Below are 27022 nucleotides of genomic sequence, written 5' to 3' on the forward strand. Positions count from 1 at the left end.
ATGGCTAGACTATCTTTTGTTTGCACTAGTACAGTACTAAGTAACTGAACCACAAAAACAAATGCAACATTTCACTGATGTTCTTCTCCTGTCTTCTTTGCTTTTAGGTGCACAAAAGACAGAGTAGGAGGTGTCATCGGCATCACCTGGCTACCCGTTGTACTGCCAGCCAGACAGAAGTCCTGCTGCGCATCACGCCCACGTGTGACCAGAACTTGTTGTGCATCTGCCTCCTGCCTGACGTCGGAATAAGATGGCCCCAAAGAAAGGTACCAGGTCCAGTACCAAGAAAGTTGCTGGTGAGAAGAAGGAACAGAAAAAGGAAGTGCCATTAACCACGACTGGTGGTGTGCCGGCCAAGGTTTTTTTTGGCACCAAAGCGTTGTCCGGGAACCAAGCTGGGAGCAGCACAGCGGTCCAGCAACCCCACCAACCTAGGCCCAAGGGCTTTACTGTCGCAGAGGTAGCCAGTCTACTAACGGGCAGCGATGTTGAAGAAATGTCATTACCGCAAAGTAGTACACAATCAAGTTCAACGCAGGCGCAAACTCAGCAGATCAGTGTGCAGCCGCCGCAACAAGAACAGCAGCAGCAGCCGCCGCAACAAGAACAGCAGCAGCAGCCGCCGCAACAAGAACAGCAGCAGCAGCCGCCGCAACAAGAACAGCAGCAGCAGCCGCCGCAACAAGAACAGCAGCAGCAGCCGCCGCAACCAGAACAGCAGCAGCAGCCGCCGCAACCAGAACAGCAGCAGCCGCCGCAACCAGAACAGCAGCAGCCGCCGCAACCAGAACAGCAGCAGCCGCCACAACAGCCCACCATAGTAGTTGTTGCTCCTGACGTAGGGGCATTTCAGGAAATCGAGCTTCCTGCAGACAAAGCGGAGCGAAGTCAAACCACTGTTTCAGAACATCTATTGTCTTCCAGACCACCAGCAAGGAAAAGGAGGCTTAGTCCATCATCTTCTTCTTCAAGCCCCGCTTCTGATGATCGTGATGACACTTGGGTCCCACCAGCTCGGTCTGAGAGTGAAGTACGCCACAAGACATTGCTTCTGAAAAGGAAGGTCCCAGAAAAACTTAGAGTTATGGAGGTAGATGTAGAAGAGGGGGGTGATGATGTTGATGAAGACGAGCCAGTCATCACGCACATTACTCCCGCCCCAAAGGGATTGGAGACCGACATTCTAACCCTATCCAGAAAGGCTGCTACTGAGCGGGATGTAGCACGGATCTCACCAACACAGGTTACACCACCACTACCTCCAGCTGCCATATTTTCCAAGGCCCGGCAGGGACCTACATCCAGCTCAACCACCTCAGTAGGAAGTGGTAGTAAAAGTCACAGTGTAGGTGGACAGGGTCACATATTTTCAAGCACCCCCTCAAGTTCATCTGGTGTTGAAAGTGGCACATCCAGCAGTGCCAGAAAGTTCTCCTCCCCAGTTTGGGACTTCTTTTCTGTTAGCGCCAAGGAGGAGAACGTTGCTATATGCGCAATTTGTCGGCAAGGTGTTCGGCGTGGTAAGCTTGGTACAAACTATGGTACCGGAGGACAAGCAAGTCATCTCAGAATACACCACACTATTGTGTGGGAGGATCACCTACTTAAGTTAAAAGAAAGTAGGAAAACTAAACCCTTTGAAGTTGGTCAGGAATCAGGGAGCGATATTATTGTGGTGGCAGGTGAAGAACAGGGAGGCATTTCTAGCCCTGTCTCCAGTAGTGCAGTCACTGCAGTGGTAACGCCCACATCCTCCTCAGTAACATCAGAGTGGCACCGCAGTAAGAGCCATACTCAGAGTGTGGGTGAGACACCAAGGCGACCGGCGAGTACCTCAATGAGACAATCTGTGTCGTTGAGCCTTAGTGGGTTAATGGCACCACTAAGGAAAGTAAGCCAGCCTACCATTGACAGCATGTTTAGGTTGGAGGGGCAGTTCCAACGCAACCACCCAACGGCACGATTGTACAATGCGAAGCTGGCTAAAATGTTAGCGCTGGACCTTCTTCCTTTTTCATTTGTGGAAGGGGTGGGTTTCCTTGAATTTGTGTCTGCCATCTGCCCGAAATGGAAAGTTCCAAGCCGGTCCTATTTCGCAAGAATTGCTGTTCCGGCACTACATCATGATGTGCTGGAATTGGTTGGACAAGCTTTGCAGAAGAGTGCTGTGCACAATATCCACCTGACAACAGACATGTGGACCAGTTGCCAAGCCACAGATTACATGTGTATCACTGCACACTGGATCTCTTTTGTGGGGGTTAAAGATCAACTATCTGCACGAGGTGTTGTTGACACAGCTGCGATTTTTGAAGGTACTCGGAAACATGCAACTGTAGCCATGTTCGCCATGGAGAAATCTCATACGGCTGAAAACATTTTAGAAGAGTTTCGCACCAAGGTTTTGGAATGGCTGCAGCCCAGAGGGCTTGGTATTGGTTTTGTTGCCACAGACAATGGCAGTAATGTACTTAAGGCCATGGAACTTGGTTCCTATTTCAGGGTTCCGTGTTTGGCACACTGCATAAACATTATAGTGCAAGACTTTCTGAAAAAAGAACCCATAGTAAGCAATTTACTGTCCATCTGCCGAAGAATATGCACTCATTTCAGCCATTCTTTTAAAGCTCGGAAGCAGCTGAGGATCCTCCAACGTGAGCGTAGGGTGCCAGTCAAGGCACTCATCCAGGAGGTGGCAACACGTTGGAACTCAACGTATTACATGCTTGATCGTCTGTACGAACAGCACAGGTCACTCAATGATTATGTCTGGTACAGAAGCAGTGATGCTAGTGTTAAAGGCATGACCCTTCAGAGGGAGCAATGGACCCTAATTCAATGCCTGACTGAGATGCTGTCTCCTTTTGAGGTCTTCACACGTGAAGTCAGCAAGGAGGACTGTACAATGGGCCAAGCTATCCCATTGTTGCAAATGCTAGAGCATGAGCTGAATAATGTGTCTGAATCCTACAAAGGTGTAGAGGACAGAAGGCAAGCCCATGACTTGGTGGAGAGCTTATCCAGGCGCTTATCAGAAAATGTAAGGATACAAAATAAAATGTTGTCACAAGAACATTACATTTGTGCCACAATTCTGGATCCACGTGCAAAATTAGGACTATTCCGTTCTTTTTCCGACACTGATGTTGCCCGCTACAAAAGTTGTATAGCTGAAGCAGCCATCAAGTTTGAAAACGAAGGGCTGCTAATTAAAAGCCCGCCACATCAACCCACAACAAGTACTGATACTGAAGCAGGCCATGCAGAATCAAGTGCAACTTCGTCGGCTGAGGGCAGTGCGGTTGGCTCACAATCGCAACACTCACCATCACCATTGACTACAAAAACAATAACTGGATCATTCGGACGAGTACAATCATTATCAGATTGGTATGTAAAGATGGGCCTTAAGCACAGTGCTGATGCACAGAAAAAACAGCACAAAAGCTTACCAGCAGCAACCCTGAACATTGAGCGGATGGTCCAGGCCTATCTGGACGACCCAACAGAGGTGTACGTTGATCAAAACCCAGTGCAGTATTGGCATAGGAAAAGGTCTGAATGGCCACAGCTCAGCAGGCTGGCGATAAGCTATCTGGCTTGCCCTGTCACAAGTGTCTCTTCCAAACGTGTTTTCAGTGCTGCAGGTTCCATTGTAACCTTGAGAAGGACCAGTCTATCTCCCAAAAACGTGGAGAGGTTAACAATGATCAAAATGAATCAGCACTTCATACCACCGAATTACACAATGCATGAATCAACAGAGGAAGATGAGGACAGCGGCTCAGGTGACGGAAGTATTGTGTCAGATGATTACCTACTACTGGAAGATCCCCCAGAGTTTGAGGACGAGCTATACTTCCCTGACAATTAGGCTCGCACTTACTGTCTTCCTCCCTTTTTTCCCCCTTTGTTTGTGTCTGTTGTTCCGGTTATAAACTTGTGAATCGCAACCAATGCATTATCACCGTCTTCTAATCTTCTAATTTAAGATACAAGTTTCAGGTGTCTGCCATTTGACACTACAGTCCTCAGAATCCAGCTCCTCCGATCAATCATACTGCATCTCCTGGTCAATTCCATTTCCCTCATGAATGATGATTGGATGATGGTAACAACAAATTCAAACTTTCCTCGTCCTTCCAAAACAACTGGACCATGAATCTGATGACTTCTATAGCTATCCTCCTTCAGAGCCGAGAGAGACTGGCCATTAACTGAAAATAAGATGCAACAGGTAATGATTGATGCCATGCATTGTCCGCAGAAAAGCAGACTGAGTGATGTAGATTTTGTTGTGTGTGTTGCGCATGAATGAATTGATGTAATTGTGCACTGCCACTAATCAACATTCTACAGAACACACTAATTTTCCTCTTCTGGCAAACAAGAAATGTGTACTTCTCCTGCATCTTGGTGATACATTGCTTTTAATTCAATACAGGAAGGGGACTCACTCAATCTGCGCAATGCAAATGACTGTGACTTAACAGCACCGTCCATCATGATGATGGCGAAAGAGACGGCCTGCAGCGTTAACGAGATGAGATGCAACAGGTAATGATTGATGCCATGCATTGGCCGCAGAATAGCAGACTGAATGATGTAGATTTTGTGGTGTGTTGCGCATGAATTGATGTAATTGTGCACTGCCACTAATCAACTTTCTACAGAACACACTAGTAATTACTAATTTTCCCCTTCTGGCAAACAAGAAATGTGTACTTCTCTCCTGCATCTTGGTGATACATTGCTTTTAATTCAATACAGGAAGGGGACTCACTCAATCTGCGCAATGCAAATGACTGTGACTTAACAGCACCGTCCATCATGATGATGGCGAAAGAGACGGCCTGCAGCGTTAACGAGATGAGATGCAACAGGTAATGATTGATGCCATGCATTGGCCGCAGAATAGCAGACTGAATGATGTAGATTTTGTGGTGTGTTGCGCATGAATTGATGTAATTGTGCACTGCCACTAATAAACTTTCTACAGAACACACTAGTAATTACTAATTTTCCTCTTCTGGCAAACAAGAAATGTGTACTTCTCCTGCATCTTGGTGATACATTGCTTTTAATTCAATACAGGGAGGGGACTCACTCAATCTGCGCAATGCAAATGACTGTGACTTAACAGCACCGTCCGTCATGATGATGGCGAAAGAGACGGCCCGTTAACTTAAGATGAGAAGGAACAGGTAATAAATGATGATAATTAATGGCATGCATTGGACACCTGACTCTGAGCTATTGGTCTTTGTGTTTGCGTTGTTTGTTGTGCACAAAGTGATGTCAAAGTGTACTAGTGGTAATCTATCTTTCTGTACACAATAAAGAATGACTCAAGTCAGTAATATTTATATTTCTACTCTTGTTGTGTTATAAAAATTACACTTGTACTGCAGGCCGATCTTCAGTCAGTAGAAGTATCAGAGCTGATGATGAAGTCAGGAGGATGTTTCATGAGTGGCATAAAACGGAAAAGCCTAAAGGTAAACACGTGAACAACAACCACAGCACACCCAAATGTCTGTGTAGAAGTTGAATAGAGTGTAGCGGTGGGATGACTGCAGTGCATTGATTTTACTAACTTTAACTGTAAAATGCTATGTCTGGAATGGATAATGTGCTTTGCGTTTGTCCAACTCTTTGAGAGAAAAAAAAAAGGACTCTAAAGTGTTAACGTAGGATGTGCTAATGGTAAGCACTGTGGGCCTGATCTCTCCTGTTACTGTTGAAGGTCTATGCTGGAAACAGACTACAGTAGAGATGATGCATATGCATACATGCCACCTCGGAAAGTGTTCTTGTTGCACTACACCATCACTTGTGCATTTGTTTTCACTTTCTTTCTGAATATCCCCTTTGGTTTTCAATCTAAAATTACAGGCCGGGCCTTGTCCAAAACTTTGTAAAACATTACAATGCATATTAATTACCTTACCAATAAATCACCTTTTTATTCCAGCCGGGCAGTGGCGAGTGGTGAGGCGACACACCCAAGATTGATGGACGAGAGGAGCAAGAGGAATGCCGAGATGCAAAAAACCAGTCCACATTTTTGACCAGGATAAGACAGTAACAGTATCCACTTTTCACTTCTTTTAAATAATTTGATTAATATCTTGTATACATTCTTTACAACAGTGTGTTCTTGGAGTTGTTATTATCAATCATCATTACGTTTGCTCTGTGTTTACGATTCTTCACTACCAATATTTAAAATTTCTATTTGCTATCTGTTAAAGTATTAAGGCCGGAACAGAACAAGAAATAGAAGTGTATGTAATCCGGGTCTCATCATGCATGCATTTCCTTTTTTATACCTTAACATATGGAATGGATATGGTATGGTAGTCTTCAATGATTGTCGTTTGTTTGTCTATGTATGCATGCTGTTTTTCTATGTCAAACCTTTCCCAAAATCCCCCTTCCCATCCAATCAACGGACCCTAACCCTCTTCCCCCGGGCTGTGTGACTTATTGTCGAGGTGTAACTAAATTAAATGTACACCAATACTTAATCACACACTTGCTGGGGCGGATGTGGTGAAAGCAACACTACTTCAATTTCAATGCAGAGCGATGATCTTCTTCTGCTTGCCCACCCATGAGTAGGATATTTCACAGGTTATTTTATTTAACAAAGGAACATATACCTCAGCATGAATTGCCGGCATTGATTGGATTTTTTTGTTGTCATTCCTCATATAAAGCACTAACTGTTAGACTGTAGGCATAGCCAAGTCGACAAAACTATAGTTTGTAACTCTGTCTAGTAGGCTATCCTCATAATAACCAGCATTCAGTTTTTTTGTCAAATATTTTAGCATATAATTGTTGCTCGGTAAATTCTGTGATGTACTTCATTCAACTACTCCTCTAACAGTCTCTCAAAGGCGATTGACTATCTCCTTTTCTGTTTTTGGAAATGCTGCCACCCTGCCAGTGTATACTACTACTACTATACTACCACCACCACCCCAATCATGGCATGTATGAAAAAGGAAACCATCTTCACCATGCAGCCAGTGCTGTGCCACAGTTGGACATAAACATCAAGCACCGGTAAGAGAGAAGTTTGGGGGAGGCAGAATCAATAATGGACATGTTGTCAATGATGTCAGTTTCAAACACCACTCCAAGGAATGCATAGTAGGACCAGTCAATGAGTGAGGTGTGTCGCATCTATCTGTTTGTGTCTTATACAGTCAGCAAATTATTGAAATCAAACACACGCTATGGGCGGCCATGCACCAGCAAAGAAACAGTGTGATGTAAAACAGTTACCCCACCTACAAAACATTAACAACATTGCATGTAACATAGAAAAATATATTTAATTGACCCTAACAAATAAACTAAACCCACAAAAGCTAACCCACCCACCTCCCTAACCCCAACGACTGTCCATAGAAATAGAGAACGCCCAAACGAGAAGAACGAACTGGAATTAAAAAAGGGGCAGTGACAGGGACTAACTGTTGGGGCGGGACTGGAGGAGGACACGAATCTGGTCCTCTAAATGGGCGACGCGGCGTCTAAGGCCGCGGCAGTTGCAGCCACAGTGGGGGGGGGCACCGGAGATGGCACGGTGGCGGCGGGCAGCCGCCCGGCGGTGGCGCCGTACCGCTGGAGGGCGGTGGCTGGGGCCCGGGGCAATAGAGGAGCCTTCAGTAGCTGCAGCAGCCTCCTCCTCCTCCTCGGCTAGGACCACCAGCCGCCGGTATTCCTGCTGGATTGCCTCCAGCTTCCGGCGCCGTGCCTTGGCGGCCAACTCCTTACGGTTGACTTTCTGAGTTGCTGTGTATCAAAAAGAAAAAAACAAGACAATTGTAAAATATAGTCTTAATAAAACAGTAGGACAAGGTAATTATTTATACACATAGTGGCATGGTAGAGTAGCACTATAAAATAAATCACAGTAGTACATAACATTTTAAATGTCGCCCGTCCTTCTTCCTTCCACCTGTCTTACACTTTTTAGTTGAACAGTGCACCAGGTGCTCTTCTCCATAAAACTTTCAAAGCGGAGTTGAAATCAGATAGATGAGGACATTGGTTACTCAATACTCCGGCTCCTAGTCCTATACCAATTAAAGGGAATTCTAGTCTTCTAGTTCACTCTTCAAACGTCCCCAAGAACTCATACTTACTTACGACATCGGATAGCGGGCGGACTTTGTCCGCCCGCCCTCCGACTGCTAAAAAGGGTGGGGGTCCCGTGGGGACAATTAATTAGGATGATGCGCCCGGCACAGTGGCGGGCGCACCCTGTTATTTTAAATTTAAATTCTGGTTGGCTTTGCTGAAAGCAATGCTAAAATGTTGTGCTGCTTTTCCAAGCACAACATGACGGGCCTCGCACGGAGCCTGTCACGTTTTGCTTTGAAAGTCGGGGGGTACCATAGCATCGGTAGGTACCCTCCATGGGGGCCCCCAAGCATACTCTGCAATGTGTGCATGCCTTTCCGTGGCGGACGGTAATGCCGCCACGCAAAGGCATTCCAAAATGCAGATTATATGGCTGCCGGTGTGGTGAGAGAGACACCACCGCCATATTGAACCCTTTTACGCCTAGACATGTCTGAATATTTTCTACAGGGATGGCGGGAGGTTTGCCCCTGCTGTGACGGCAGTGAATTCCAGCCAGCCCGGCGGGGGCAATACGCCCACCATCCTAATGGGGCCCTAATTCACAACTGTACAGTATACATATACATACAGTACACCTTTGCAGTGAGTGTGCTGTCAAGTTCAACAATAGTTAAAGATTATGAATCTAACTTACCACCGCCTGCCACTGGTGCTGCCACTCCCCCTCCGTTGCTATCTGCAACTGCCGCATCCTCGCCCTCTGCGTCGCCTTCGCTGGCCCCAGCAATGGTGGTCGGTAGTGCGCCTAGAAAACATTACACATTTATTAGGCAACATATACACCTCCCCCCTATTGATCAGTAGCAAGGTTGAAAAATGAGTTAATACTAACATAAATCACTAGTACAAATCAGGTAGTAGTAGAGTAGACACTAAGTTATATGATCATTGTAGCATTTGCTTGATTAGCCCTAGCCATGCACATGTGACGTTACCTTTACCTTGCAGCTTCTTAAGACACCTTTGAGCCCACATGACCTGCCTCACACTGCTACTGTCTAGTCTACGCGCTGCGTACAGGCGGTCAACAAACATTAACAAGCCACTTTTTTAGGAAGAACTGGTGTACTACTGTTACTGTTAGTCCATATTGCTTATCCATAGATGCTACACTTTTTGGCACGGCTGAGAAATGCTTGCAAGTTGCAATATACTAACCCACACCATTTCTTTTTTCGCATTACAGACGCAAGATTCGCTTCTACGAACCAGAGCTTCTGAACGATGCACCAACTACCAGTACTAGGTTCTTCTGAGGTGAGGGGTCCCTTCACTCACATCTTCATTTATAAATGTATATAAACTAAATTGCTATGGGATGGTGGTGCTGCCTTCCACCACTTCAGTTATCATGATTTAATTCCCAACTGTATAAGTGTAACAATGTATATTGTTTTAATGTTATTGATTTGCCGGTTGGTGCTGCTAAGAAAACAGTGTACAGACCTTCTCAAATTGAAATAAAAATTTTAAACTTACAAGACTTTGTGGTATTTGGTGTGGAGTGGACTAACTTACACGAGTGAGCAAATTAAAGTAAGGGTGTGCATGTGAATTGCTTCCACGACAGAGGTTGGGTGTGTTAATGTTCTGGGTTGTCTACTTGTTGGTTATCTTGGGGGGAGGGTTCCGAGACCTAATAGGTATGACAAGACAGTACTATAGTCAAGCAGTGGAATTGTGGTGGGTGCGGAATTTCTGATTGAGGTGTGCAAGGAAGGTCCAACCTACCATCACCAACATCCTATTTTCTGGTGCAAATGTATGTGCAAGATCCCTACAACAGTTGTATGTCCTATAGGGTATCATATCAAAATATTAAGAAATCTGGTAGGGCTGTTGCTGTGAATTTTCAAAGCCTAAACATCAACAAGAGTAAAAAGTAGTACAAGACAACGACCCAACGGATTGTACGAGCTACTGGTGAATATGAGTTTTATATTACAACCTTTCACAAAGAGTGGCACTGGCCAACTGGGCAAGACTAGCTACTACAGTACAGACAGACAGACTGATAGTATGTAGTAGTACTCAGTCATCATAGCGGAGGCAGGGATAAGCTTTTTGAAACCGTACAGATCGAAGGATAATTGGTGGTAAAAAAATAGCATTTGGAAACACACTATAGTTCGGGAGAAATGGGGCAGTAAAAGTTATGGAATAAGAAATATTATTAAAAACAAGAAGACTTACTGGGGCCAGCAGAGGAGCCCTCAGCGGTGTCCTCCTGGTGGTGTTCCTGTCCCGCCGACTGCCCAGTCCCTGCCCGTCTGCCCCTGGGTGCTGATGAACAGGAAAGATATAAGAAAGAGACAAACATTGATGGATGGTGTCAACTTAAGCAAATACAATATTTTTCAACAACGGTCAAAAAACACATATGTAAACAATTGCAATAACTACATTGACCGATCTCATCTGGTCAACATGTAAATTCGGGGGATTCGCAGTTCGACTACTTAAGTTACTATTTATCAACAGTAATCCATTCTTCCATTCTGATTCCAGAAAACTAAGTTACAAGTAAGCCTAAGTATTAGTACAACGTACCACCCAACCTAGCCCACCTATTCCAGGCATGCCAATTGTACATTAAGTATGCATTTCCACTGTATTCCTCAACAATGTGTATGATCCAATCATGGAGGACACATGAACATGACTACATTTTTTGTATACACCAAATTTTGGTTTGATTGATGCTGATCTGCTACTGCTAAGTAACTGCAAAGCCTACCTCCACTCATTGAACAAACTAGAAAGGTTCTAAAGACTGGCGTACTAGCAGCACGTCACGTAACTGAGTGAGGGGGCATCACGCATACCACTAACCAATTAGAAGCTCATACAAAGTACCTAAACCTATGTATCAATCCGCCCCTATCTATTAGTGACAGGACAAAGTAAGGAGTGGACGTGAGTCACTGTAGCATTACGTAACTTAATTTCTCTAAAATAAACTCGTAAAGAATCACGCTAAGCAAGCGCAAACGCAAAGCTGCAAACAAGTAAGATTAGTAGTAGCGCAGAAGAGCACCTGTGTCATAATCACAGAAGACTTTTAAACGTTATTAACCTGGAATGTATTGCAAGCAGCAACATTCTAGCTGGTTGGAAGGAAAAAAAGATATTCGCAATATATAACATAGAGCAGAAGAACAGACACAAAGTTGTAATAATTAAATAGGTACTCACCAAGCCCCGGGACCTCCACTCCTAGCAGGTCCAGCAGGTCCTGCTCACGGTCCAGGATGTCGGACCACCGGTGCGTCAGCTGTGCCTGGGTGCGCCGGACCCCAGAGATGCGCGACACTGCCCGGCGCACCTTCCCCCACCGCTGCCGACGCTCCCGGAGGCCGTACCCGGACCCAGGCCTGCCACCTGCTGCCAGGGTTGAGGGGAGGTGGCGCTGCACAAAGAAAATTAGTGCAGCCAACTCCGCCTCCCCAAATAAGGCCCGTGCATGCACCCCTTGTGGGCGCCGCCTTCCGCAAGGAAGGCGGTCGCGGCTCTGGCTGCGCCGGCGAACAGCCCTGCCCTTGGACATGGTTCTGGGGACGGGGCGGGAAAGAAAAGGTAAAATAAATAAAGGAGTAAAGGAAATAAATAGCGGGCAATACAAAGAGAAAAAGTAGCTAAAAAACAAAAAAAAAGTACACAAAAACCAAAAATATAGAGGCAGGAAAATAGTTAGAGAAATAATAAGTAATAAAGATCCAAAAAAAGTGGCTATAAACAAAGGATTGAAAAGATTTAGGGAGGATTGAAAATCAGGCCCCAGAACCATGCAATAGAGTGGAAAACAAGATGGCCGCGCCCGTTGCGACCACGTGCGCAAGTTCGCGCGATATTTTCTCCCTGAGCAAGCAAAAAGCAACGCGATCAAGTAAAAGCGATCGCGAACAGGAAATATCGACCGCGAACATGCATTGCGCGACCCGGAACAGGAAGTAAACAACGCCAGAGGGCGGGACAAGTGAAAACAAGATGGCCGCGCCCGTGAGCGACCGCATGGGTAAGTTGGCGACCCGCGAACACGCAAAAAATACCGCGAACAGGCGGCAAAAAAACATCCGCATCTTCGCGATATTTCCGGCGTGTTTGCGGAGATTTTCTGCATTCTCGCGATAATTTGCGGAAGTTAATTCCGCAAATTCCGCCCACCCCTAATATTGTCCCAATGTTACCCTGATTTTTCTCCCCTTGCTCTTTTCTGTTGTCTACCTAAAACATGTGTAAAGCCCTCTGATACCCACCTGGGTCATGTTCGCGCTATACATAACTTGAAATAAATAAATGAATAAATCATTTTCAGGACAGGGGACTAATTTCTCAGAGTCTAATAAAGGCCGCTGCAACATTTTTGTTCATGTTGTAGCCAGCCAATCAGAGAACTCGCTGTTGCCGGAGCCTCACTCCTGCCAGAAGAAAGATTGCCTAGGGTAAAAAGCCACCTAAGTCAATCAGTATTCTCTATTTTTTTAAGTTGAGCTTGCATGACTTTTGTGAGAGTACCTCAAACCTAACAGTCCAAATATACAAATATTGTTTAACATTAATTTCTCAAAAACTACATTAAGGGATTTACACGAAATCACAAAAAGCACGCTTTTTGGCCAATATGTAGCTTGCTGCCAAATTGGTGCAATTCCGTTTAGCAGTTTTTGGGGCATCACGTTCTAAAAAAGTACTGTGATCACTATGTCATTCATAGACATAGAAAATACATTTAATTAAACATAAAAAGGGAACCAATATTTTATAAAGGTGCAAATGGTAGACATTGTTAAATTAAATTCTTACACAATTACATGAAAGTATTCAATCAATTCCATCAAATGCAGATTTGCTATCATCCAATATTACAGCAGGTCTGAATATCCATAATAAATATCAACAATTATCATAATTTGAAGACAATTCATTGCCCTTTGATTTCATATATGTGTGTCAATATATGCAGTACATGATCATGGACTGATTTTGACTTTATAGATCATAGGGTTTCCCCTCCTATTGTGCTGTCATAAAGTGATCAATGTTCTATCCCTGAATGGGCATAGTGGCTGCTGCTATTGAATGCAGCTGTTGCACTTCTCAGTCACCTATGTGTACCTAATGTCCCTCATAACTGTTAAGACACCATGTGACTTGGTCTATAAATCAATAATATATTTAGATTCCAGTTGCCTCAATGTGAAAACCTTATAGCCCCCCATTTATCCCACTTGGTCAAGGCAAAAGACATTTAACTGATCTCTATTACCGGCAAAAAATTAGCGATGGCACGCATATGTTCAAGTATTCTTTTTTTGGCGGGATGCATTGTACTGCTTATATACTTCTTATTGCAGGGACAGGGCAAGCAATAAACAACGCATTCTAAGTTACAGTGAAGAGAGTGTTTAATCTTGAGTTTTGTTTGATTACATTGAGAAAGGCAGTGAGCCGATGTTCGCCTGTTTCAGGTGTTGATTCAATGCATTTAACTTTGCAGGTGCCCCAAAGGTGCCTTTCATTTCCGATGGTTTTGAGTCAAAAGAATATATATATATATCTATATATATATATATATTCACCAAAGTTGCACCAGCAAGAACAAAGCCGCACTCCAACTGCAGGTAAGGAAACATCCTTTATTTTGACATAGCAGTCAGCTTCTCATTCCGTTTTTATGTCCCCAGGCTTTACGCGTTTCAAGGATTCTAACCTCTTCGTCAGAAGCCTTTGATTCAAATCGGAGTGTTCTGTGCATATCCCATGTTACCTTGCGCGCTTTTCACTTTGAAATAGTAGCCTCAGGTGTGCCCTTGATATTCATTCTCACAGTTGCACGCTGGTAATTGTGGTCCTTTTACCGCATATATTTATATATGTATTATCTACTGGCGGTCGCCAGTAGATAGTTATAGTTAGGACCGTGTTTCCATAGGAAATCTGAAAATTCTATTTTGAATAACTTTGGCGCCGGTTGACAAATCCTCGGGAATTTTTCAAAACTAATGGGGCGCTCCGCTCAGCTCCCACCCTGAAAGTCTCGGGGTGATTCGTCAAGCGGGGGCTGAGAAAAAAGGGGGGTCCCAAACGCGTTTTCCCCATGCATTTTCCCATAGGACCTTTAGTCGAAGGTACAGCCCGAACGGCTGAACAGAATTACTTGAAATTTGGCAACGAGGTAGTCCTCAGGTCAGGCATGTGCCTTTTGCATATATGGTGTCAATCTGTTCAGTAGTTCCTGAGAAAATTGCATTTAAAAGCACATAAATATCTATAAGCGCACCATGGTGCGCGCACCATAACGTGCGCGAGCGTAATTCTGATTGGTGGTTATATGTCAGTCAACATTCGAATCGGTCGAAATCAGGAAGTGTCGGCCGCCATTTTGTGTGTTTTGTGTGTGACAGTGAAAAAGAAAGGTGGAGAACGTGAAAAGGGGGCAGGGTAGAGAGTTCCTGACCCCCTAGCCTTTGTCAGGGGGTCCCTGAAGGACCCCGAAGGGTTAAAAAAACATTTTATATTTTTTTCAAAAAATCGCGGGGTGCGCGCACCGTGCACGCACCGTGCGCGCACGATGAAAATCCTTAAAAAAAAAAAAACATTTTAAACGAGCCATTGCATATTACAGGATACAGTCAGTCTATAACTATATACATAGGTAGCTTATTGTAAAATAAATATATAAAAAATATAATAAAACATACATAACTTAGCATTTAAAAAACCTTACAAATTCACTTAAAAAACCATAGGTTTCACACACGTTATAGTTAGGAATTAGCATTTGAAAAACCTTGCAAATTCACTTAAAAAACCATAGGTTTCACACATGTTATAGTTAGCTGGACATTTCACTCGTAAAAAACCATTGAAATTCCCCCGTTATAGTTAGTTCAGATAACTATAACTTGCGCGACCGCCACTCTATCACAAGGATGATGTCATCAGTGATGTCATGAGTGATGCCACTGACCATGTCATGAGTGATGTAATATGTGACGTCATCAGCAGTGGATTGCGGTCGCGTGAGTTATAGTTATCTGAACTAACTATAACGGGGGAATTTCAATGGTTTTTTACGAGTGAAATGTCCAGCTAACTATAACATGTGTGAAACCTATGGTTTTTTAAGTGTACATATATATATATATATATATATATATATATATATATATATATATATATATATATATATATATATATATATATATATATATATATATATATATCATCAATCCGAAACCCGGAAGTTCGGAGCTTCAACACGGCGGTCCTGGACGGGCTCCGGCTGTCCCATCTATCATCAAAATACTTCCACGCTTCCAGTGAAAGAAATCCAGGACTCCCAAAGGTGATGCTTTTAAGTTCATTTAAGGCACTATAACGCCTCACCAACGCGTTTCGCTTACAGCTTGGTCACGGTAATGGCAAAAACGTTATTCCGGCCTCATTTTATTGACATGTTTCATTTGAGTTTAGGAAACAAAAATAGGACTATTAAAAGCATGAAATTCTTCCTTGCAAACAAGCGCCATTTTAGAGTGGTTCTTTGAAAGTGAGTCAATGCAGGTCACAAATTAATTTACTTAACAACTTTTCAAAACTCAATATTATTACAAATATCATGATTCACAAAAAGCGATTGTCAGTTATGGTGGTATATTCCATAGTCATAACACTCAAGTGGGCAATGCACTGCACATCCTAATTAACTCAATTTTTTGTATCGAAAGAACATATCAATTGTTTACATCATATTGAGTTAACACAATATATATATATATTTTTAGGAAATGAAACCAAATAATCAATAAGATCTAGCCCAAGTTGGCAAACATTATCTTACAGCAGGGGTCTTCAAACTGTGGGGCGCGACCCCCAGGGGGGCCGTGGAGTGATGCAAAGGGGGTCGCGCCTTCCCAGTCACACTTCTGCCCAGGCCCCACACTTCCCCCGTCCTGTGTCATGTCTCAGCCCGGGCTGCTGCAGTGAAACTTGAGCTGCTGGGGGCTCAGCTGGGCAGTGTCTGGATTCCTATCTCCGGCACCCCCGTGTTTTTTCACAGGTCTTTAAAGACCATTTAACATGCCTTTGTAAACTGGTTACAGAGGCTTAGGTTTTTTTGCTGGTTCCAGTACCCCCTGGGTCCCCACTGTGCCTATTCCTTACATTTGGATTTTACATTCACTGCCGTAGTGTGAGAATGCATTTCATGGAAAGGTATACAAAGTTGGCTTCCTGGGGGCGCCGTGAGTGAAAGTTTATTCTGCTTTTGAAGCACCTGCTGCAGCTTTCTTTCCCGGCAATTACCAGGCCTCACATAAATGTCAAGATAACTTGTGTGATTAATTATCTTCCTGGAGAGAGATCAGAATTTTGTATAGTTGAGGTTTTGACTTAGGTGAAGTTAGTGCAGTGGGTTAATATGCCTGCTGCAAAGAACGTGTACCAAGTAGATTACAGAGTGTGTATGATGTGAAGAGATCAGCAGGTTACTGCTTTCAAAAGAGACATCCTTTTGTTACTTGCAATTTATAACTTAAAGTCCTAATATAGAATAGTGAGCTATTAACTTTCATCCTAGAACAGCATGCACACTACAAAGAATACATTATTAGACCATTGATTAATGTTGCAAAAAGGGTTAATTTGGCTAGCAATCAATTCTTATTATTAAAGGAAACTCCCAACTATGCTGTTTCTTTTTCGACTCTGAGTTTGTGCTTCTCCACACCAAGCACTCTTGAACTATACTGCCTACCAGTATGGATGACATGTGACTCCTATACTTTTAGTCCTTTGGCTTATGTAACATTTCCTATACACTGATTTACACCCTTATGATTGATTGTCTCTGTGTAATGTGTGTGTGATGCAAAGTGCTCGGACACCCTACACTGGTATGAGTGGCACTATATAACTAATTCAATGCATCTGAGAGTGTGGGGTTATGGAGACTTGGTCACTGTTAAAGGGTGCTAGTGAGAGAATCCGTGGTGGGGGTGGTCATTGGGGGGGCACCAACAAACATTGTCGCACAGGGCACCACCAGCACTAAAGCCGGCCCTGGGAAGTATGCACAGATAAGCGCTGAAAATACCGCTTTAGGTGACTGCTTTTTTTTGTACCGACTGGGCCATCAAAATAATCTGCTGGTAACCCTAACCATAGGACTGGAAGTTTGTTGCAGGATCAGCACATTATTTATTTCCTTCACCCTCGATCCCCGATTAATGCCGCAATAGTTTAACTTAGATCTTAAAGTCTACGCCCCCGTCAATAACATGCTGAGTTACTTCATGGGTCTGGGAATGCACCCTGCATTCAGACAACTCATTCCTCATTCTCGCCCTTTATTGTCACGCTCACCTTGCACTCACAGTGATCACAATGCACTCACACTGATCACCATGCACTTGCACCATTCACCCGCTCACCTTGCACTCACAGTGATCACTCTGCACTCAAAATGCACTTGTCCTGCTCACACTATACCTCAACCTGCAGTCACACGAGTACACGAGTACACTACTCATCCTGCACTCATGTGACACTTCACTCACCTGTCCCCCTCACTACTCAATATGCAACTCACTCAAACAAGCCCATCAGTAATCATACATTCATTCATCCCATTCTGAACTTGCATCCGCACCCAAAATGAGAGAGGACAGCAAGGGAGTGAGAGAATTTGATTGAAGAGGTCAGGGATGAGGAGAAATGTGAATTGCCGAAGAGAAGTGTGGACACGCAAGAAGTGAGTGTGATCCAAAGGTGAGGGCTTCTGTTAGAACAAAGGGGATATGTGAAAGAGGAATGGGGGGACTGGAGAGGTGTAAGATACAAATAGACAAAAATTTGAATGAAGAGACGAGGTGAATGAGAAGTGCTGAGGGGCACGGGAGGTGACAGGGCCAGAGAGGCCATGAGATAAATGTGAGAGACTGTTAGAGATGAGGGCAGTGAAAGGACAGAATGTCAAGAGGTGATTAAAGGTGAAGTGAGAGGTTGAATGGGGAGAGTTCAGAAGTTGTAAAAAGGGGTGAAAGAAAATGACCTGCAAAGTGAGAGAGGGATCCGGGGTTAGGAGAGGAGAGAGGGATGGAAGGGAGGGGGTGAGAGGAAAGCTGCGTGGGTAAACGGCTTAACTCTACACAAAACCGCCAGGGTTTTAAGGGACCCCTGCTTCTTCCGGTCAGGGCCAGGTGAGCTTCTAATGTGGCAGCACGTATTGCTGCAGAGTGGAAGGCCCTTCACAAAGGTTGACTTGAAATCTTTCTGATGATAATTGCTGTATTTTGGTTATAAATGGGTACTGATTGGGTGAAATCTTTCCTCAGCGTTACTGTGTGTAACAAACATCAAAATAATGAAGCAATGCTATCCCAAAATACGCGGCATCACATAACCTCATTTACATTTTCATCCCACGCAATTTAGTCAACAGGTTTAGACATTTTTGTCAAGAGGGGGTCCTTACGCCTCAAAATGTTGACAGGGGGGTCTCGGCATCCAAAAGTTTGAAGACCTCTGTCTTACAGTCACATTGCAAATCGTTTTAGGAACATGCCACCATTTAAAACCTCTAGGCGTCTTGTATTTGTAGTCCTGACATAGGCACGATTTATAGATGATATATTCCTAATTTGGAAAGGGATGAATCCTCAGTCAATCTATTCATAAAGGGGCTCAATACTAATGACAAAAATGTAACATTTACCTCACATACCAGTAGGACACAGATAGTGTTCTTGGATGTTGAGGTACAAGTTCAGAATAGAACATTAGTCACCAAATTACATAGAAAGAAAACTGTCTGTCTGTTAGTTTGGATCTGAATAGATCCGATCTCTGAAGTGCATCCACTTTGGATATCGCTTGTTTGATATTTTTGTGGCTGTAACCCCTTTCTCTGAAGTGATCACTCATTGCTATTTTTTCTTTTTCATATTCATCTTGAGTACTGCAATTCCGTTTTGCTCTTAACAGCTCTCCATACGGAATACTCTGTATTAAGCTAGATGGATGTGCGCTTTGTGCGTTCAAGAGACTGTTACCAGCAGTTTTATTTTTATGTAATTTGGTGACTAAGGATGGATAGAGGAGGGAAGAAGTCTAGAAAAAGTTATATGGAAGATCACAGTTGTAGAATGAGCTTTGGAGTGAGTCAGAGAGTAGAGATACAGGATATATTGAGAGAGGTATAGATTGAGACATCGAGTAGCGCACTGGAGGGAGTTGAAGGCTTTGTATCTACTATAGGAGTAAAGTAATACATATATAGATACATAACTACATTGAAAGGGTACTCATGCATAAGGAAAATAATAACGAGCTAGAAATGTGTATTGTATAAAGTTCCATATGTGCATGTGTGAAGAGATAACTAGAAAGTCAGGCCCATGGGACTGTCATCTATATGTACTCTGTCCATACTGACCTCACATATAATATAAAGCTAACCTATTATACCATCACATTCTTTATTTGCACACATGGTGCTCCAAAATGATCAAAGATGATCTGGTGTAGTGATAAAGATCATAAATCAATAAAGTGACAATTTTGGACTAGTTCTTGAAAGCACAGCGGCTGATTCAGAGAGTGTTGGTGAACTTCTCAGAAAAGCAGCAGTAATGTGCCTTCCGCTACAACTTTAAATCCCAACAGATGATTCCCTGCCAGAGGAATTGGGACCGCTATGGTACAGCATGGCAGTGGTAATTCCACCAGTAAAAGGTCCTCTGGGGAAAATTAGAGGTATAGAAGAAGTTACATTAAGGCAGTTTTCTGCAGGTTTTCACCATACCACACTTCTCCATATCAGGCCATTAGACAAATAAGGCCCTACAAACATTTCAGCACACACATATTGACACTATAAAAAGCTTGCCACTAAAGATGATAGGATTTGAGTTAGAATAGGGCTTTAACCCATTGATTTGAACTCAAAAGAAGCAAAAGAAAAACTGTGAATTAGTAACTAGCATCAATTAACTCACTGACCTGCCTTGCAGTATTGAGAAGCTGGGACAGTACCTGGAAGTAGAGTTATGAATACAGGTTAATATACCCAGACATGCTTGAATGACAGCTTATCAACATTAGATCTGGATACCTGTTGGAAGAAATTGATCACTCTACCTAATCAAATAATGCATCAGAGACTTTCTGCTTCAGTATCGCCTGATTTAATAATTTTTTATTTCACTGATTTTCTTTTTGTTTATCATGACACATTACACATCCTCTAGACCTGCATAATTTCCCATCTTTAGTTCAGACTGCATGTCGAGAGAGACTCCTTGTTGGGGATTAAGGTACTGAAGAAAGCCTTTTGATCCATTAATGGGCTTTGATACAAGGTTGAAATGTTGACGGTCACCTAGGATTGAATAATTCCTATGTTGTCTTAATCTACCATTGAGTGCCCTCAATAAAAGTGTCTCAGGGTTTATTAGAAGGTAGCTTTAATTCGCATATTTTTTTCATTTGTTCCATAGACCCTCGGAATCCGGGTACATGGCTCTTTATTTTCTCAAACAAGGTCACCATGATGGAGACCCTCATATATTAGAATCATAACTTCACATCACAACTCTTGATGAAAGAACTCCCTCATTCATGAGGTGAGCTTCCCTATGCTCCACTACACCTTGCACTACCAAGGAATGGGCCCAGGGATGAATCCTGCCACCCAGTGTGGATGAGGGCTCAGCATCTTTCAAGACAGAAGTCCTCTTTCAGAAAAAAACACCAAACATCTGAACTTTCGACATTTATTGGTACCATTTTTTAGCCTATAAGGTGCATTAACATTGTCGTACAATAGGCGAGAGATTAATTTGACTGCAGTTATTAATGTTAAAACAGGTTCAAATCTATATAGGGATAGACTTGTGTATCGTTGATGTTCTGGTAGTGTGTATTTTAGAGTTTTGTGGTCCTATCAACCTTGGTAGGCAGCCTGTCAACCTGCTAAGTCGAACAAGGCCCTGATCTCTGTCCAGCAGTGGGAATTCATTGGCCATATTTAGAGATTCCTGTCTAACTAATCTGGATCTCTGTGCATCCAGGAGAGTGGCAGGTACAATTTAGGCACAGGTGAATTCCAGGCAGGCTGTATGGGGCATATTTACAAGACCCTATTGCCACAGTAATGTCACTTTTTGCGACGTTCTTGTGGCGATAGGGGCTTTGCCTTATTTACAAGGTGGTGTTAAGCCACTTAACGTGGCTTAACGCCACCTTATAAATAAGGCCCCCTTTCACGCTAGACTTAGCGTGAAAGGGGTGGGGAATGGGTGTTGTGGTGGGCGTTCTGCCCTAACACGCATTGATTTTGACACTGCCTCCCTATTTACAAGGGTGGCGTAAAGAGGAGGCCGTGCCAAACTTAAGACCAGGGAAAACCTGGTCTTAACATGGCGAAACAAGGAGAAATGCTATATTTCTCCTCGTTTTTGCTGATTCTGTGTGTGCTGCATTGTGCAGTACACAAAGAAACAGCAAATTGCCATGAATGATTGTTTATGTGCAGGAAGGTGTCCCTTCCTGCACGTAAACAATCATTTGAAAAATTATGATGTGCAACTTCTATGTGTGCTGCACAATGCAGCACACAAAGAAGTTACAAATCGCCATTCTGGATTGTTTATGTGCAGGAAGGGACACCTTTGTGCACATAAACAATCATTCCCTCAACTCAGGCAACCTTGCACTCTTGTGCAAGGGCGCCTGCGCTGGCGCTAGGCAGCTGAATTTAGTGGCAGTGTAGGAAGAAACGCAGGGAAGTACCGTATTATTGCAAACATGGCACATTGCTGCCTTTCTAAAGTGACGGAGCAAGGCGTTACCAATTTTGGAGCTAACCCACGCTTCGCCACTTTCTTGTAAATATGGTTTTTGGCCTGCTTGACACCCAACTCCCACAGCAGGACTATGTTTCAGAAAAACAGGAAATCAGTGGTCCAGATGTGTTGGGAGGGCCTCCATGTTCATGGCTCCATTGTTTATTCTCCTTGCACAGGTCCACCATGCCTCACATGGGGGACAAGGGCAAGAAAAGTAATTGTGATAAGAGTTTGCAGTGACAGAGCTGAATGAGGCTTCACTGTTGGAAACCCAGTGACAGGAATTATCCCAGTTCATAGCAGAGATCTCTCTACAATATTCACACTAGGGATCTAGGGATTGGCCCTACCAGATGCATACTAATCCCACTATTACATGCAATTCACACTTAAGTACGCCTGGTCTTCTGATGCAGAAAGGGCTGAAGGCTAGTCTACAGCCCAAAACTGTAACCCATAAAGATAAGTATGTGTGTGATATGATGAATTTGCTTACATGAAGGAGATCCTTTTTTAGGATGAGAACCCTCACTCACCCGAGTGTGACATGCTTCATCATTGGGTCCCCTCCTCACACCCGGACTGTGAAGTCCATGGGGTGGGCTACAACTCCCTGAGTGGGAGGAGCAGAGGTGTTTTGATGAGCGATGTAAAAGGGGTCAGTGAGGGACAGAGTGAGGGACAGAGTGCCAGTGAAAATATAGTGTGTAGTGTTAGTTAAAACTACCTCCAGAGGGCCAAAATAATTACTTTATTCTGCAGGTCCAATGGGGTAGAGTTAAAAAGAGGACTGGGGTTGTAAACCAAATATACCCCTCTGAATGGTCAACATGTTTCTGCCCAAAAGTGGTCCCCAAAAGGGGTTCCAGGGCATTCTTCAGGACCTTAGTTGTTAGTCACTCTGTTCACATTGTTTCTATAATATAGAAAGTTATTTATACTGGCCAGTCAAGGATCAAGATGGCCAAAGGGGTGGTGGCCCATATGTGTGGTGAGTCTACCGTCGTTCTTATCAAAGAGTAAGTGATATCCACCCTCAAGCCACGAGGTACAGCCAGAAGCGCCCCTCTACAACAGACTAAACAAGGCCTTTTTCTCTGCAGTCCATGCTTTTTCCATCTGTATTTTCACCCAGAACCCTAGTTCTGCTCCAAGAGAGTAAAAGGTGGGCAGAGTCAGGCAGTAGTCAGCACATTGCAGGCTCTGCTAGAACTTTGCCAGCTGCAAAATAGCCATATGGCCTTTGTTTATTTCGATTTTCTAGATATAAGCACTAGTGGGCGTTGAATAACGCCCACAAGGAATTCTGACAGCTCAAATGTTTGATATATATATATATACATAAATAGCACCTACAGACGTTTTACACTTAGTGGAAAATTATAACTGTGAAAAGGTCAAGAACTTCCTCTGTCAAACAAACACTGTAAAAGCAATCCAATCTCACAATGAGACGTCAAAAGTCTCCTTTTTTTACATCAACACAAATTTTGAAACCTTCTTACTTCTTAAAAAGTGAAATTTGACTACTCTAAGTGTTACGAGAGGCTTTTTTGTGTGTGTTTATTTCACACACGGACTCTTGCTTGTGGCTTTTGTTTAAGAAAACAAAAATTAAATGTTGAGCGGGTTAAACAATCATGGAACCCGTTCAGCATTCACTCGTGTCTTCTGTGCACTTACTGCACCAAAGGACCCACCGACGGCCCAGAGATATTAGTTCTTGCATTGAAATTCGTCTCAGAGGCGAATTTTGCTTTGTTTCTGCACCTTTTCCTGTTTATGTACATGCTGGAAATGAATCTGATTAACATGCTCCAAGGGAATATGTGGGCCCTGGATTTTCTGTTGAGATGCAAACAGAAAGATTAGTCAAAACCTAAAAAGAGTGTTTCAAACTGTGACATTGTTCTAAAGCCCTGCAGACTACTTAGCCGAACAAATTACCTTATATGAAGTTAAAATTCATGCCTTCAAAATCTTGCATAAGTCCTTTTTTATTAGGCATCACTGCAGTGATCCCCGAGGCCTGCACGATGAATACAGCTCGAATTTATTTGCGGCCTTGTCATAGAAACAATCAGGACGCCTGAGGTTATGAGGACAGAGAGTATCTTAGACCACCATGCTTTATTCGGTTCTCTCCTCTGAATTGTTGAATTCATGGCCAGAAGCAGATCCATTAGCAGCATGTGCTATGCTAATGCAGAGAAAACAGAGAGCAGGTATGCTATGTTATGCTATATTTTCTGGTATTTGCATGGCATTGTCCCATCATTTCCATGAGAAGCTCCTGGGCATTTTAAGCATAGAGAGAAAGGGTCTGAAAAGGAGAAAGACCGGTTTCCACATATATTATAATTGGATTGTAAAGGGATGGTGTAGCTGGAAATGCAAAGAGTTAGGACTAGAAGGCATTTTTATAAAAAATTAAAAATAGACTAGATCGAATTTTGCTAAAGGTAACATGCTCAGAAGGTCTCCCTGGAGGTAGTCCCATGATTAGCACCAGGCAGCCTGATAGAGTCAAAGCTTACAGAAGGTGACCAAGGAATTAGCAACGAGATGAGTGTCAGTGACTCCGCCCCAGGCCTGTGGTCTTCCAGAGATATCGGTAATGCAGGGAGTCAACAAAAGTCCTAAAAGACAGCTCATCTTCGTTGGTTTTCCTAGTCTCACGTTTCCTGTGTCTGCGATTTTTCTGTTTGCCAAAGACCAGGGCACATCTTTGTGAGGCGTGGCCTGCTTCAGAGCCACTGATTGGATTAACAACATTCTGGCACATGCATCAACGTAGGCTTTTGCGATTCTTTAATTGCGATTATTAAGGAATCGCAATTAAGGAATCGCAAAAGCCTATGCATGTAGGAATCGCTAAAAAATAGCGATTCCTACACATTCCTTAATTGCGACTCGCAAGTTGCGAGTCGCAAATAAGGAATGCCGTCCCATTCATTCCTATGGGCCTCCAGGCCCATAGGAATGAATAGGAGATTGCATGAGCAATTTGCGAGTACCAGAAGGTACTCGCAAATTGCTCATGCAATTTCAAGGGTGCAAGGGTGTCAAAATGACACCCTATTGCACCCCTGAAATTGATCTGTGCACATACGTTGCACACACACGTGCCCTAAGGGCATGTGTGTGCGCAACATGAAACTTTGAAAAATGCACAAAAGTGCATTTTTCAAAGTTTTTGCAAATTACCGTGAAGTTCAACTTCATGGTAATTTGCTCCCCCTATTAGCGAAATTGCTAATTTTTTTACTTTAATGCATTGCATTTAAGGAATCTCAATTTGGGATTCCTTAAATGCAATAAGAATCTGCCCGTTTGCGACCGGTTTTTCCTTTGATGCATGTGCCTGGTTGAGGATTAATTACCAGACAGATGGAAAGATCGAATCGAATATTGCACATCGTTTTTGCGTACATAATAAAATGTAACCTAAATAAAAGTTCATGCTTCTCACACTTGAATATATATGAGCCTCAGCGATGCGTATCGTACATTTCAATCAACCCGGGGGCATGTTTAGAAAGAGTTAACGCCACCAGAACATCACTTTTTTTGCTTTATTTACTTAACTTGGCTTATAACCGCCTAAAAAATGCCCCTATTCTCAAAGCACTTAGCATAAAAGGGGCGTGCAATGTGTTGCAGTGGGCATTTAGCCGCAACACCCATTGCTTTTTCACGCTACCCCATATTTACAAGATATGGGGCAGCTGCAAAAATATCAACAGGGAATACCTGGTCTTAAGCAGGCGATAGAAGGAGAAATGTTTAATTTCTCATCGCATTTTGCTCTTTCCATGTGTGCTGAATTCTGCAGCCATGAAGAAATAGCAAATCGCATGTAAAGATTCTTTATGTGCAGGAAGGTGTCCTTCAGTGCAGGCACTCTTGCAACATGGCGCTAGGGTGTCTGCACTGGCACTAGGCAGATTCGTTAGCGCCAACATTAAGGGAAATGCAGGGGTGCTCCGTATTTTTGTAAATATGCCGCTTCCCTGCATTTTGAAACTGATGGAGTGTGGCGTTACCAAATTTTGCGTAACACCGCGCTCCACCAGTTCCTAGTAAATATGCCCCCAGTCTGCTGGAAAGGTGATTCAGGAATTTTGGCATTTCAGAAGGGCTACGAGCCAGTTCGAGGTGTTTAGGGTTCGATGTGCTACCATAATATGTACCCATAAAAAAGCCTAGCTAACATGTTTGCAAAGGGGTGCTGTAATTTGCACTGTTTGAATCATATTTTTCCTACAATTTTCTTCTGTGATGACATTAGCCATACCCACCTTAGGCCTTCTGACCCAATGGATAGGGTCAGCTTGCTCACTACACAAAGGTTTAGTATTTTTGCTGGTCCAGTTTTGTTTCCTGAAAGCAATATTATTATTAACTAAACTTGCGAAAATAAACAAGTCAGTCTTGACATCTCAATCTGCTTTCACAATAGAATTAAAATCCTATAATATTCCTGAGCGGTTCGTTTTATAAAGCTCCAGTTTAGCTAAACACCCATCCCACAACAATTTGTACTACAACAAACCTTTTTTAACATTATTTTTGGGAAAAGACTGCATACAAAGGTCTAACTATCTGAAACACATTCTAAATTCATCATCGTCATAAGAAGACAGCGTGTTTAGAAAAGTGTTTTCAGCTCATGGTAAATAGGTCTACTATTAGTTCACTAGTTTTACAATTATGAAAAAAAGGTCAATTTCATTTGAATCTTTTTTCTGATTGTAGAATGAGGAAAAAAATGTGCCCCTATTCATATTCCAGAAAGATTTTTGTACAATGACAGCAATGGAGGAAATGGATTTTCAAAACATACTTAACGCATATATTGCAAATAAATTATTCTAAATGAGTTAGTCACTCAACAAGTAGGAGAAAAGGATTATTTTACAAACATAGGGCCCTATTACGAGTCTGGCGGCCCATGGACCACCGGGCCTGTGTGGGGGCGGCTTTGGCGGTCTCCCGACCGCCCT

The sequence above is a fragment of the Triturus cristatus genome, chromosome 9 (genome assembly GCF_964204655.1).
Source record: "Triturus cristatus chromosome 9, aTriCri1.1, whole genome shotgun sequence".
Lineage (NCBI taxonomy): Eukaryota > Metazoa > Chordata > Amphibia > Caudata > Salamandridae > Triturus > Triturus cristatus.